Raw genomic sequence first — 12251 nt, 5'->3', positions numbered from 1 at the left:
GTGGAGACTGCATGTTCTCCGTCAAGTGTACAGGTGTTTCCATTGACTGTGCGGTATGAATCACCTGTGTTCGAGCCCTAACAGGCTTTTGAATATGATCCAGTGACCCAACTTGCTGAGACGGAACAGGAGGTTGCAGAAAGGCTAAAAACCTTGGGTTCTACATTACTTGTGTGAACATAGCCACAGTAGTAGCCAACTGGGTCCTGAATATATCGTCATCTGTCTGTGGTGGTCTTGACGACTCACCCACTTCATGTGTCTGTTGACCCTGTGAAGAGGAAACCTCTTCAGTCACATCATCTGGTCTGTCAGCCATAATTGCAATTCCCTGTGTCTTCAAGCCCAAAACTGACCAAGGCTCACTTCTATGGGAAAAAGTGATTTAATCCCGTCGATGGAACCATGAAACCGGCCTGTTCGATCCAAAAAGGGCGGTAGACTTTACTTTAAACCTTGATTTAGCTTTCACCCATTATTAGTCGTCTATTTTACCTGTACTTTCAAGACACAACAAAGGGGAGAGGGATACAGGCTGCTAGATTGCACCTGTATGAGTAGACAGACACCAGATTGGCCCCTAACTTAGGCGCCCCTTTCGGTATTTCTTTATTGTTCAAAAGAGGGAATAAACGCTGTGGTTCCTACAAGCTGCCCCGCACAAACTCGGCTGAATTTCCACTGTTCCAGCCCGATTTCGGCAGCATAACTGTACTAGAACCCTTCACGGTCAGTATTCCCACGCATTGACTGACTTTCCCGACGCATACGGGCGCTTTGCAAAACCTGGCGAGAATCTGCAGCACGCTGAATTCTCTGTTTTCAGCCCTGAAAATGCGCCAGATCGCCTGTACAGCGGTCCCCTTGCGTCCCCGAACCTCCTGGGGGTATTAGGGTCCGTTTAGGGCCAAAACCCTAAACCTGCAAAAATACACAGCAGGCTGTAATTTACTGTTTCGGGCTCCGTTTCGCGTGCCGGTCGCATCCGTAGCAAGTCCTCGAGCTCCCGCACCTGTAGGGCTACTTGCCCTTTGAATCGGACGAGATTTCTGGCGTGAAACCTCTCCGAATTCACCTGTACCTGCGGGGGGATTAGCCGCTAGCTAATCCAGTACCTGTGCAAGAGGCTCTTGCCTCGGCAATCGCGCATGAACCCACACAACTGTACATTGGTCAAATGAAGAGCCCACTAGAGGGGCATAACATACTGCCAAAGGGGAGAGAGAGGGCAGTGCGTAGCGTGCAGGGCATCACTCCTGGCACCGCACTGTGCATAAGAGGGAAAGCAAGCACTCCATAGCTCTTAACCTGTGACAAAAGCTGCAAATGAGCCTCTCCCAGCTTAAAATTCAACGCCACTTCTTGTTGCATGAGGCAAGTGCACCAGAAGGTGCCACTTGGCACATTTATAAGCATTTTCCCGTTTCGGGGTTGCCGCCTAAAAATATCCCAACCGGTTGCCCAGTTGACTTCACGGCAGAGTAAGAAAATGTTCCCTTTGTCATTCCGGAGGTAATGACGCCAACACATTTTCAGGTCCCAAAATAGCAGTTCCCTAAATTTTAGGAGATGCTGCCATTGTATCTTTCTAGGTCATCCGACCCTCTTTGTACACTGCGGCCACATCCAGAACTGAAATGTAGCCTCTGTAGCAAAGGATTCCACTTTGGCTAGTCAATGACCCCACTTGGCTAACCATAGTCCTTGTCCAACCTTAGTGCTCTCTTGCCCTCAGGCCTGGACTCCCTCTGGACAGTTCCACACTAGCTATGCAATGCAGGGCAGTTAGATTTCCCGAGGGGTGTTTCCAAAAAGTGAAAGTAAATAGATAATAAGAAAGAAATCAACAAAAAGGATAGATAGTAGTCACACGCTGGTGACACCTATGGTTTCACGCAAGGATCAGTCGACTCCCTCTGCATCTAGAGATGCGGGTAGGGATCACAACGAAGATTCTGGCAGAGAGTATAGCCCGCCTCGGCCTATTTAGGTGGAGCAACGAGAGATGAAGCGTCATCAATTGATCGGTGATGCAACAAAGATGATGCTCAGTTTTGCGAAGGATCCGAAATTGGCAAAATTTATGAGCGAGACTTCTTTTCAGGAAGTGCATGCGCAGGCAGAAAACCACTACACCACCCCCGAAACCCGCTCTCAAGAAACCTTCTGATCACAAGCAATATTCAGAGAAGGAACTAGAAGAGGTGGTTGATGCACGGATTGCACAGCTTTTTGACGTGCAAAAGAAAGCCAAAAAGCATGGCAAAAAGCAGAAGAAAGGCACCGACTTCCCGGGTTATTTGGGTTGTCAGTCGACATTTGACAAAGCAAAGAAACAGAAGAAGCGTGTTCACTTTGAAGGAGTACCCAGTTCTTCTTCTTCTTCTTCTTCCGACAGTTCTTCTAGCTCTTAGATTCGAGCGAAGAAGATAGTAAAGGCAAAAAGCGAAGCAAGAAACAACGCTTCGGAAAGGGCAAGAAAAAGGCAAAGAAGCCTAAATCTCGCCCAGTGACTAACAGTTCTACAGAGGACTCGTCTATAGACAGTTCAGACTCCGATGACGGAAACTTTTATGCGAACAAGAAGAATTTTTATAAAGCCAACCAGTATGACTTTCTGGAAGATAAAAGCAAGAAAGTCCGAGAGTTTTAAAGAAAGTGGACAGTTGCTCAAATTTGACACTTTTTCAGGATACTCAAATGCTTCGAAGGCTTTGTCTTTTATACAACAGTTTGACATCGCTTTCACGGGAGGATGCTACTCAAAGCACTCCAAGATTCGAAGAGCTGCCTCTTACTTTAAGGGGAATGCTTGAAGTTGGTGGTCCACGCTTCTTTTAAACAAGACTGCGCCAGTTAAATGGCTGAAATTTAAGAAGCTTTTTATTTCTTCTTGGTTGACGCAAGAGTATGAATGCAATATACGAGCTGCTTGGAACCACCATCTTCTGATGACCAAGAGAGATACAATAAATGCTTGACATATCTCCGTGAAGTGCCCTAAAAAGGCACAGAAAGAACAGAATGATAAGGACGACGACAGGCCCGAGAGTTCGAGAGCAGTTGAGGAACGTGGATGAAAAGGCAAGATGAAAACAGGACTGGTTCCAGATTGTGTGGGTACCGATCCCAATACCATGGACGAGAGTACAGAACTTTGCTGAGCTTGGGGCAAAGTGAAAGATCAAGGGGCCCTGATCTTCTTTGATGAGGGAGCCAAGGCCAACTTCATTTCACCAGAATTGGCGGCGCGGCTCGAGATCACTCCTGGTCGGATGGGACCACTTGCAGAGGCAGTTCTAGCGGCACCCGACAGGGACGTAGCCATTACACCTGTCATTGGCAAACTTCGGTTGCATTGTCAGGGGTATTTGGGGCATGAGGACTTTTTCATAATGCCTTTGGAGTGTTGTGATGTTCTCTTAGGGATTCCCTGGTACCACAAGAACAACGCTGTGGTCGATTATCGGGCGAGGAAAGCAACATTGACTACAGAGAAGGGCAGAACAATTGTACTTGATATTAAACTGAAGGGCGAGTCTGTCCCTATTGTATCGGCTTCGGCCTGAAATCCAATCTGTTTGTTTAATCGATCTTTATGAAAGAATTGAGCGATAATGATAGGACAAATATGTCTAAACTTGATCAAGAACGCCAAGATTTTCTCCACTCTCACGCAGATTGCTCCTCAGAGGGCCTACCAGGCGAGTTACCACCTGCTCATCCTGAAGATCATACCATTGATCTGATACCTGGAAGCACGCCACTGAACCGGCCACCGAACCGGCCACCTTACCCTGTGAGCCGAGCACAAAATGAAGACATTATGAACCAAGTGAAAGACCTCTTGGAAAAGGGTCTTGTCTAGCCTAGTACTTCACCGTATTGCTCTCCAGTGTTGATGGTTTTGAAGAAAGACGGATCTTGGAGAATATGCATCGATTATAGAGCTCTCAACAAAATCACCATCAAGAACAGATTTCCGATTCCTAGGATCGATAATATACTCGAGAGGTTACATGGATCCTCGTGCTTTAGCAGGATTGACTTGAAAAGTGGATATCATCAGATCAGGATCGCGCCGGGAGACGTCTACAAGACAGCTTTTCGGACGACTTTTAGGTTATTTAAGTTTTTGGTGATGCCTTTTGGCTTAACCAATGCTCCTGCGACATTTAACCGGATGATGGACATGATTTTTCGAGAGTACAGGCTATTTGTTGGCACTTTCTTTGACGACATCATTGTTTTCTCCAAGAATGAGGCAGAACACAGAGATCATCAGCTTCAGGTCTTTTAGGCATTACGAGATTACAAGTTAGTGATTAATGCAAAGAAAAGTGAATTTTTCCTACCAGAGATACACATTTTGGGACACATTGTCTCAGCAGCAAGAGTGCAAATGGATCCGGCCAAGATAGAGACTATCAGTGATTGGCCCGATTTGAAGAATGTCCATGAAGTTAGAAGCCTCTCGGGACTGTGTTCGTACTACAGGTGGTTCATTCGAAAGTTTGCAGAGGTTGCTTCCCCTTTGCATATCTTGACATAGAAAGGAGTCCCTTTCTCGTGGGGATCCACAGAGGTGACTGCCTTTCAGACATTGAAAGAAAAATTGACTACGGGACCAGTCTTGACTTTGCCGATAAATCATGGTCTAAGATCTGAATGAATGTTGAATGTCATCTGATGTCCTGTGATGTCGTGTGATGTGACTGTCGATTGGTACATGTGCTAGATGTGTGTTCCTAGTACGTCAGTGTCTGCTAAGACGGTTTATGGCCTCTGTCTGTTTTGCAGGCATAATCGAGGGCGATTACAATGCTTTCAAGAGGGGGGTATGTCACAAAGTGATGACGTGGCTACCGAGAGCAGAAACCCTAAAACCTGCAAACCCTAATTTATGACAAAAACCCTAACTTGCAAAAACCCTAATTTCTGGAAACCCTAACCCTAACTGCTGGCTGAAACCCTAAATGTGGCTCAAACCCTAAATTTGGCGGCAGAAATGCCATGTGGCAACAGTACGGATTTTCGGGTTTTGCGGTGGATATTGCGCTTTTTCTCTACTCGTTGAGCATGAGAGAGAGAGAAATTCCATTGCTTTATATGAAAGCCCCTAAAGAGGGTTTGAGAGAGAGAAACAGAGTCTGCTTTATTTTTGAAGCTTTTGGGGCTCTGCTTTTGGGCATCCCTTGTAAATTTTAAATAAGCGGTGAGGGCTCACTCTGCAGAGCATCTGGACGCAAAGTCTGAGAGTGAAACCCTAACCGCTCTCTTGTACTTTGACATTGATTAATACACAAAGAAATACCGGAAGGGGCGCCAGTCTTTGGGGCCAATATCTCTAGGCACGGAACTCCGCCGGGCCAGTGCAAATCTATTGTGATCTGTGAATTGTTTTCAAGTGGTTATTTGGTGCTGTCATGATTGATTCTTGACTTGGAGTGTCCAAGTCTATTACACACACACACACACACACACACACACACAGATGAAATGAAATGATATATTAACGTCTACAAAAGGCCAAAATGACCTATGAGACCAAACTGATTACAATGGTGAGTCTAGTACCAAGTCTGGGTACAAACAAAGAAAGCTACAAACTAGAAATTGAGATAGGAGTGCTACCGACTCCTATGGGTGGCTGGTAAGCTGAGCAATGGTATAATGCCACAAAGGTACAAAATGGGGATAAGTGTCACCATGATACAATATAGCAGTAGCATGAAGTCTATCCTGATCGTCACTCTGGTGTCGTGCTAGAATCTTGTGGATCCTCTGCCGCAATCTCCGTCAGTGCTACGTGGCTCCCCTCCGCAGTCGTGGTCGTCTCGATCTCCCCAACTCTATAGCTTGGTCAATGAGAGTACCACTGGTGTGTGTATGGGTGGGAACCGAGCTCTGTGGTGGTGGTGGCCCCTCTGCCTTTGTGGTACTCGGATTGAAGAAATCTGAGATGCGTCTCTGGGACTGTCTCTGTCTATGCCCTCTCAATAGAGAGTCTCTATGTCTCTGTATCTCAAGTAGAAATAACCGAGACATCTCTGATCCTAATATCTCATGACTCTATCTAACGAGTCAAAACCATCTCCGAATAAACAGTGAAAGTCCCGTATCTCGTAGTAGACTGTGCAGTGACATATGTAGTGAAACTCTGTCTCTAGCTCTGCATGGCATAACTAACATATCCTATTGTCTGCTGGTATGCCTCTGAATCTACCTGTCTCAATCCCAAGCTGGCACATCGTAACCCATGAGACAGATGTGTGTCCATGTAGCTGGGCCGTGTGACAAATCCGTTTGTCGTGAGTTGGAGAAGATGCTCTCTATAGAAATCCCTCTTCGTACCCAACTCCCGTGATAGCTCTATCCATGTCCTCCTGGTATCAAGCTGGATAAGATCCTGCCGAATGAGTCTAGTAATCTCCATCCGTGTAAGAGCCAAAGATGTTGCATCAAGAGAATACTGGAAAGGGGCAGCCTATCCATGCTGAAACCATGCCTTTGAAACCATGAGCTCATCTGTGCATACCAACATGATGTATCTCCCTGTAATGCGAGCTGCGTGGACGACTCAAGAGCAAGCCTAGCATATCTATCCCCGGTGGTGTCCCATAAGCTGTGTACAAATGATACTGATCTGGTAAGTGCCTCAATCTCCGCTTGTATGATGTCATGTGGAACTGAGGCCTTGGCTCTAACAGCCTAGAAATCATAGATACCAAGGGCCTCTCCATATTACTCCATCCAGCACTGTCAACAGATGGTCCCCAAACTTGAACCCCGTAGTGCATAACTGAAGCGACCAAAGTGTCGAAGAGCCAGAGCTTTGTTCGAGGTTCCTGAAACTGAATCTGCGAACAAATCCTCTCTAAACCGCCTAGGGCTGCATAGGCATGAGTCAATCTAGTGTCTGCTGCCACTCTTAAGTGTGAATCTCAGTCCACTAAAGACCACCCCAAGATATGTGTATGCATCAGTGTACTCCATACTGTCCAGACCATATGTGAATGTAGGTGCTGATCTCCTGACCCACTGTGACGTGGTATTAAATACCATGATCTTGGTTTTACCAAGGTTGACAGACAATCCACTATCCCTTGCAAACTATGCAATGCGTCCAAATGTCTCTGCATACCCTCTGGTGAGTCTGATATCAACACTATATCGTCAGCATACAATAAAAGAGGGATCCATGTCCTTGCAAGCTGAGCACCTCTATCTCCTCCTTTGTCAATATAATCAGAGACCTCATCAATATATATATCTATATATATATATATATATATATATATATATATATAGAGAGAGAGAGAGAGAGAGAGAGAGAGAGAGATGAAATGAAATGAAATGATATTAACGTCTTCGAAAGGCCAAAGTGGCCCATGAGACCAAACATGACAACCCTATCAGATGCGATACAATCATCTGAGAAAAGTATAAAAGGAAACATCCTAGATCCTAAAACAATCCCAACACGAAAGGTAATGAGGCTGGTAGGCAAGTAGGATACAATGTCAATGAGGAGAACACACTCATAAAGGGGGGGGAGAGGGGGGGGGGGATGATTAGTCATTCCATGAACTATCGCATAGGCCGCTACATCATAGCATCAATCTCCCCCATGGTGAAAAGTCCGGGAGGTTTCACCCGATCTCAAGCAATGATAACCTGTATCCTCATGTGTGCATTGCCTATGCATAAATCTCCAAGGCCTCGGACCTCTCAAACAACGAAGTTGGACTGCTCCATCAAGCCATATACATTGTTGAGGGGGTATATGGTACTGCCGCTCAACACAATCCTGAGTGGTGCCGATGAAGAAATCCCTAAGCTCTCTTTCGGCTGGCGCTTTGTGTGTTGACTTTCTGATCATCAAGAGTCTCTCTCTAAGTTGGCGTATCTATAAGAAGAGCCCCAAGCATCTTTGGTTAGTGTAATCCATGATCCAAGAAAGTGGTCCAAACCCCTCTTTAAAGAGAGGGTAAAATCATCCTCGGATATCAGTGCAATAACATATGCAATGCTCCTCTGTCCACGCTCTTACTAACGTAATTAACATATCCACTTCTCTTTAAGTGTACCTCTGTATCTTCCATCTGAATCTTTAGCTGATGTGATGAGGTGCGTAGCTCCCCAATGGTACTTGCTCAACCATGTGAGAGATGGGTATCCATGTATCTCGTTCGCACGATGAATCCATCCTCCGTAGTATGCAGAAAGTGGTCTCGACAGAAAGTTGGTCTTTGTCCCCAACTCCTTCAAAGGTGAAAGCCATGCCATCTTTGTATCCAATCGAGTAAGATCTTGCCACTTGGTAATCTCTAAGTGGCTCAAAGTGAGAGATGGTGCGTCTAGAGAGTATGAAAGGGGGATAGCTTGTCCATACTCGGTGCAGCCCCTAGTTCAGCCCTAATGATCCCATGTGACACTGATGCCTTGCACTTGATCATCCTAGGGCCTCGTTGTAGATGTAACCTGGGTGTCAAACAACCACAAATTAGTGTGAAATTGTACCTGGGAAGACATCCTCTAAAGACCTCCCAATGCTGCATAGCCTCTTTTGCGTCTTGCATTGGCTGCTCGTTTCATGGAGAGGATGGGTCCACTAAAAACCACTCCTAAATAAGTATAAGAGCAGATACTCTATCTCCTCATGCCCATATAGAAGCATTGAGCTGATGCTTCCACCCATTGAGTTGTAATATTGAACACCATGACCTTGGTTTTACCAACTATCATGTGCATATTCATGTAGTACATCAAGATGTCTTTGAAGCCCTTCAGGTGAGTTTGCAAAAAGCACAATATCATCTGCATACAATAGAAAGGGTATCCAAGTGCATGAGAGAGGTGCTTTGCAATGGTGGCTGCTCCTGTATCTGTCCAGTGTCTGTTGTGAAGAAATCAGTAATCTGTCTCTGGGATTGTCTCTCTCCAGATCTCCTCAGTAAACTATCTCTGCGTCTATGTAACTCAAGTAGATACAGTCCAAGACATCTCTGGTCCTGATAGCTCATCACTCTAGCGAAGGGTCTGAAGCCTTCTCTGAATAGCCAGTGGAAGCGGCCCGTACCTCGTAATACACTACACATTGACAAAAATAATGCCTCTCCGTCTCTGGCTCTGTATGGCATAGGTGGCATATCATGTTAGTTGCTGGTATCCCTCTGAATCTACCAGTTTCAATCTCAAGCTGGTGTGAAGATGTCTGTATCTGGCCAATGGCACACCGTAACCCATGAGATAGATGTGTATCCACATAGCTGGGTCGAATCACAAACCCATCCCTTGTGAGTTGGAGAAGATGCTCTCTATAGAAATCCATCTACGTGCCCAATTCCTGTGTCGGCTCTATCCATGTCCTCCTGGTGTCCAACTCGGTCAGGTCCTGGCAAATGAGTCTAGTAATCTCCGCCTGTGTAAGAGAGAACGATAGTGCATCAAGGGACTGGAAGGGAGGCAAGCTGTCCATGCTGAAGCCATGTATCTGAAACCATGATTACATTTGTGCATACCAGCATGATGTGTCCCTTTGTCAAGCTAATTGTATGGAGGACTCAAGGGCCAATCTGGCATATCTGTCTCTGGTAGTATCCCATAGGCTGTGTATAAACAAGATTGATCTGGTAAGTGCCTCTATCTCCATAGGGGGGCTGCTAACTCCGCTCTAATGATCTCGTGTGGCATGGAGACCTTGGCTCTAATCATTCGAGAGATCATAGATATCAAGGACTCTCCATACCTCTCCACCCATCATGACCCACAGAGGGTCCCCAAACCTGAACCTCATAGAGCATAGCTGAAGCTACCAAGGTATCAAAGAGCTAGAGCTTTGTTCGGGGTTCCTGGAACTGAACCTGCAAACACATCCTCTCCAATCCTCCCCAGGCAGCATATGCTCTGGTCAATCTAGTCTTTGCTGCTTTGTTCAAAGAAAACTTTGCCCCGCTGAAGACTACCCCAAGATAAGTGTATGCATCTGCGTACTCCACAATCTCCTGACCATAAGTGAATGTAGGTGCTAATCTCCTAATCCACTACGGTGTGGTGTTAAACACCACAACCTTGGTTTTACCAAGGTTTACAGACAATCCACTATCCTCCGCAAAGCTATGTATGCATCCAATTGTCGCTGCATACCATCCGGTGAGTCAAAGATCATCACAATATCATCAGCATATAACAACAATGAAATCCATGTCCCTGCTAGCTGGGCACCTCTGTCACCCTCTCTATCAATGTCATCAGAAACCTCATCTATATACATACCAAATAGAGTAGGAGATAGTGAACAACCTAATAGTGGAGTGAACTAAATCAGATATCCCCTCTGGAGTGCATACATGTCCCACCACTGATCTGTATAGAACCAGGATCCCCCAAATAAGCTCAATGGGCACTCCCATCTCCTATAGTCTGCGCATCAATGTGGCTCTGGGCACCATGTCAAATGCTTTGCGGAAATCCACAAAGCTACAATAAATCCGTCTCCCATGTGCCCTACCCTCCTCAATGAGCGTCAGAATATGGTCAAGAGTGAAGAAGCCTCTCCTAAAACCGGCCTGTCCCACTGCCCGTATGCCCTCACTCTCGGCCCATTTGCTCATTGCTGCTCAAGGATAAAAGAATACAACCGTGCCAATGTTGTCCAATCATAATAGTACGGTCGTTTCCTGGCTCCGTAGGATCACTTGCCTTGAAGATAGGCACAATAGTAGACAGTCTCCAAGTCTCAGGTAGACCCTCACTGTCACGAGGACGTGGCAATTGCTAACCTTAGTTGTTGGTTTCTTCCAATGATTTTTGTTTTATTTTTGAGACCCTCTTTTTTAAGTTGCAAATGGTCGGACATTGTATGGCCAATGTGAACGGTAGTTTCACCCGCAGACGGGAAGTTGGTCGGCACTGGAATTCGTACAGTAAGAGGATGTCTAGGCTCAGAGCAAGATCATACAGGTCCCCCCCGTCGCACTTAGCAAGTTGGTGGATACTAGGAAGTGAACTCAATAAAGGCATAAAGTCAAGGTGGGATCACCAACAGAAAGTATCCGACAGTTGGGCCATATTGCACTTTTGGATGCGGTCCCAATGAGTATAGATGGTCAGAAGACCAGCGGGAGCCCGACGGAAGCATCTCCTAAAAATTAGGGAACTGCTATTTTGGGCCGTGAAATGTGTTCGCGTCATTACCTTCGGTATGACCAAGGGAACATTTTAGTACTCTGGTGCAAAGTCAACTGATGCACAAGTTAAGAGATTTTTAAGCAGGAAGCCCAATGCGGGGAAATTGTATGTATGAGTGCCAAGTGGCACTTTGTGGTCAATTTACCAAGTCTGGGAGAACAGAACCCGTAACTGACTTTTGAGAGCAGTTTTGGAGGCTGTTAACTTGGATTTTCAGCCATTTCTCTCCATTTTTGAGCTTCCCATGACTTTGCTTAGGTCCAAGGAGCTCATTTTCAGCATTGGAAGGCATCAGATGCGTGTTTACAGAGCTGTTTTGCTGCGTTTTCAGTGATACGCAGGTTTTGGCAGCCATGGAAATCTTCCCCTTTTTGCATCTATTTGTTCATAGATGCATTACAGGTCAAGGGCAGCAGAGGGGGCGCTCGATTTATGCTGGGAGGATGCTTCATTGAGAACCTGTCACAGGTTAAGAGCTATGGAGTGCTTTCTTTCCCTCTCATGTACAGTGTGGTGCTAGGAGTGATGCCCTGCACACTACACACTGCTCTCTCTCTCCCCTACGTGCAGTCATGTGATGCCCCACAAGAGGGCTACTCATTTGACTGATGTAGAGTTGTGTGGGTTCATGCTTTTGTGCTGAGGCAAGAGCCTCCTTGAGCAGGAACACGGGTAGCTAACTGCTGCTCCAAAGCAGGCACTGGTGAGGGTCATAACCTCACCGTACAGGTGCAAAATCAGCGCTGTGTATGCGTTGTAAATTCACTGTTTTTCAGCCATACGGACGCCAGGATCATTGGGAATCGTGCCCCACTGGCAAAGGACAGTTAGGGGACTGTTTGGGACTGAAAACAGGGCAAAAACCAGTAAATACAGCATGCTGAATTTACTGTTTTTGGACAGGAATCAGAGGGTATACGACAGTGCAAGCGAGTTCCAGCAGGGGAATTGGTTTCGCGCAAGTTTTGGGGCTGTTATGCTGCCGAAATTTGGCCAAATCAAATGGTATCTAGCTGGATACACGTGAAGGATTCCCAGGACCTTACCTTGTAATTTAC

At 46.1% G+C, this 12251-nt stretch overlaps 1 protein-coding gene across 3 annotated transcripts in view; it reads right to left on the bottom strand.

Moving 5' to 3' along the window:
• The window catches only part of LOC147452836 (Methyltransferase MT-A70 family protein), a 139459-nt gene that overhangs the window by 19117 nt on the left and 108091 nt on the right, over positions 1-12251 (bottom strand). The window lies entirely within an intron of this gene.

Source organism: Adiantum capillus-veneris, chromosome 8 (assembly GCF_014529385.1).
Source record: "Adiantum capillus-veneris isolate H3 chromosome 8, ASM1452938v2, whole genome shotgun sequence".
NCBI classification, from domain to species: domain Eukaryota; kingdom Viridiplantae; phylum Streptophyta; class Polypodiopsida; order Polypodiales; family Pteridaceae; genus Adiantum; species Adiantum capillus-veneris.
Note: the sequence above shows the minus strand (reverse complement) of the source record. Positions and strands in the feature narration are given on the sequence as shown.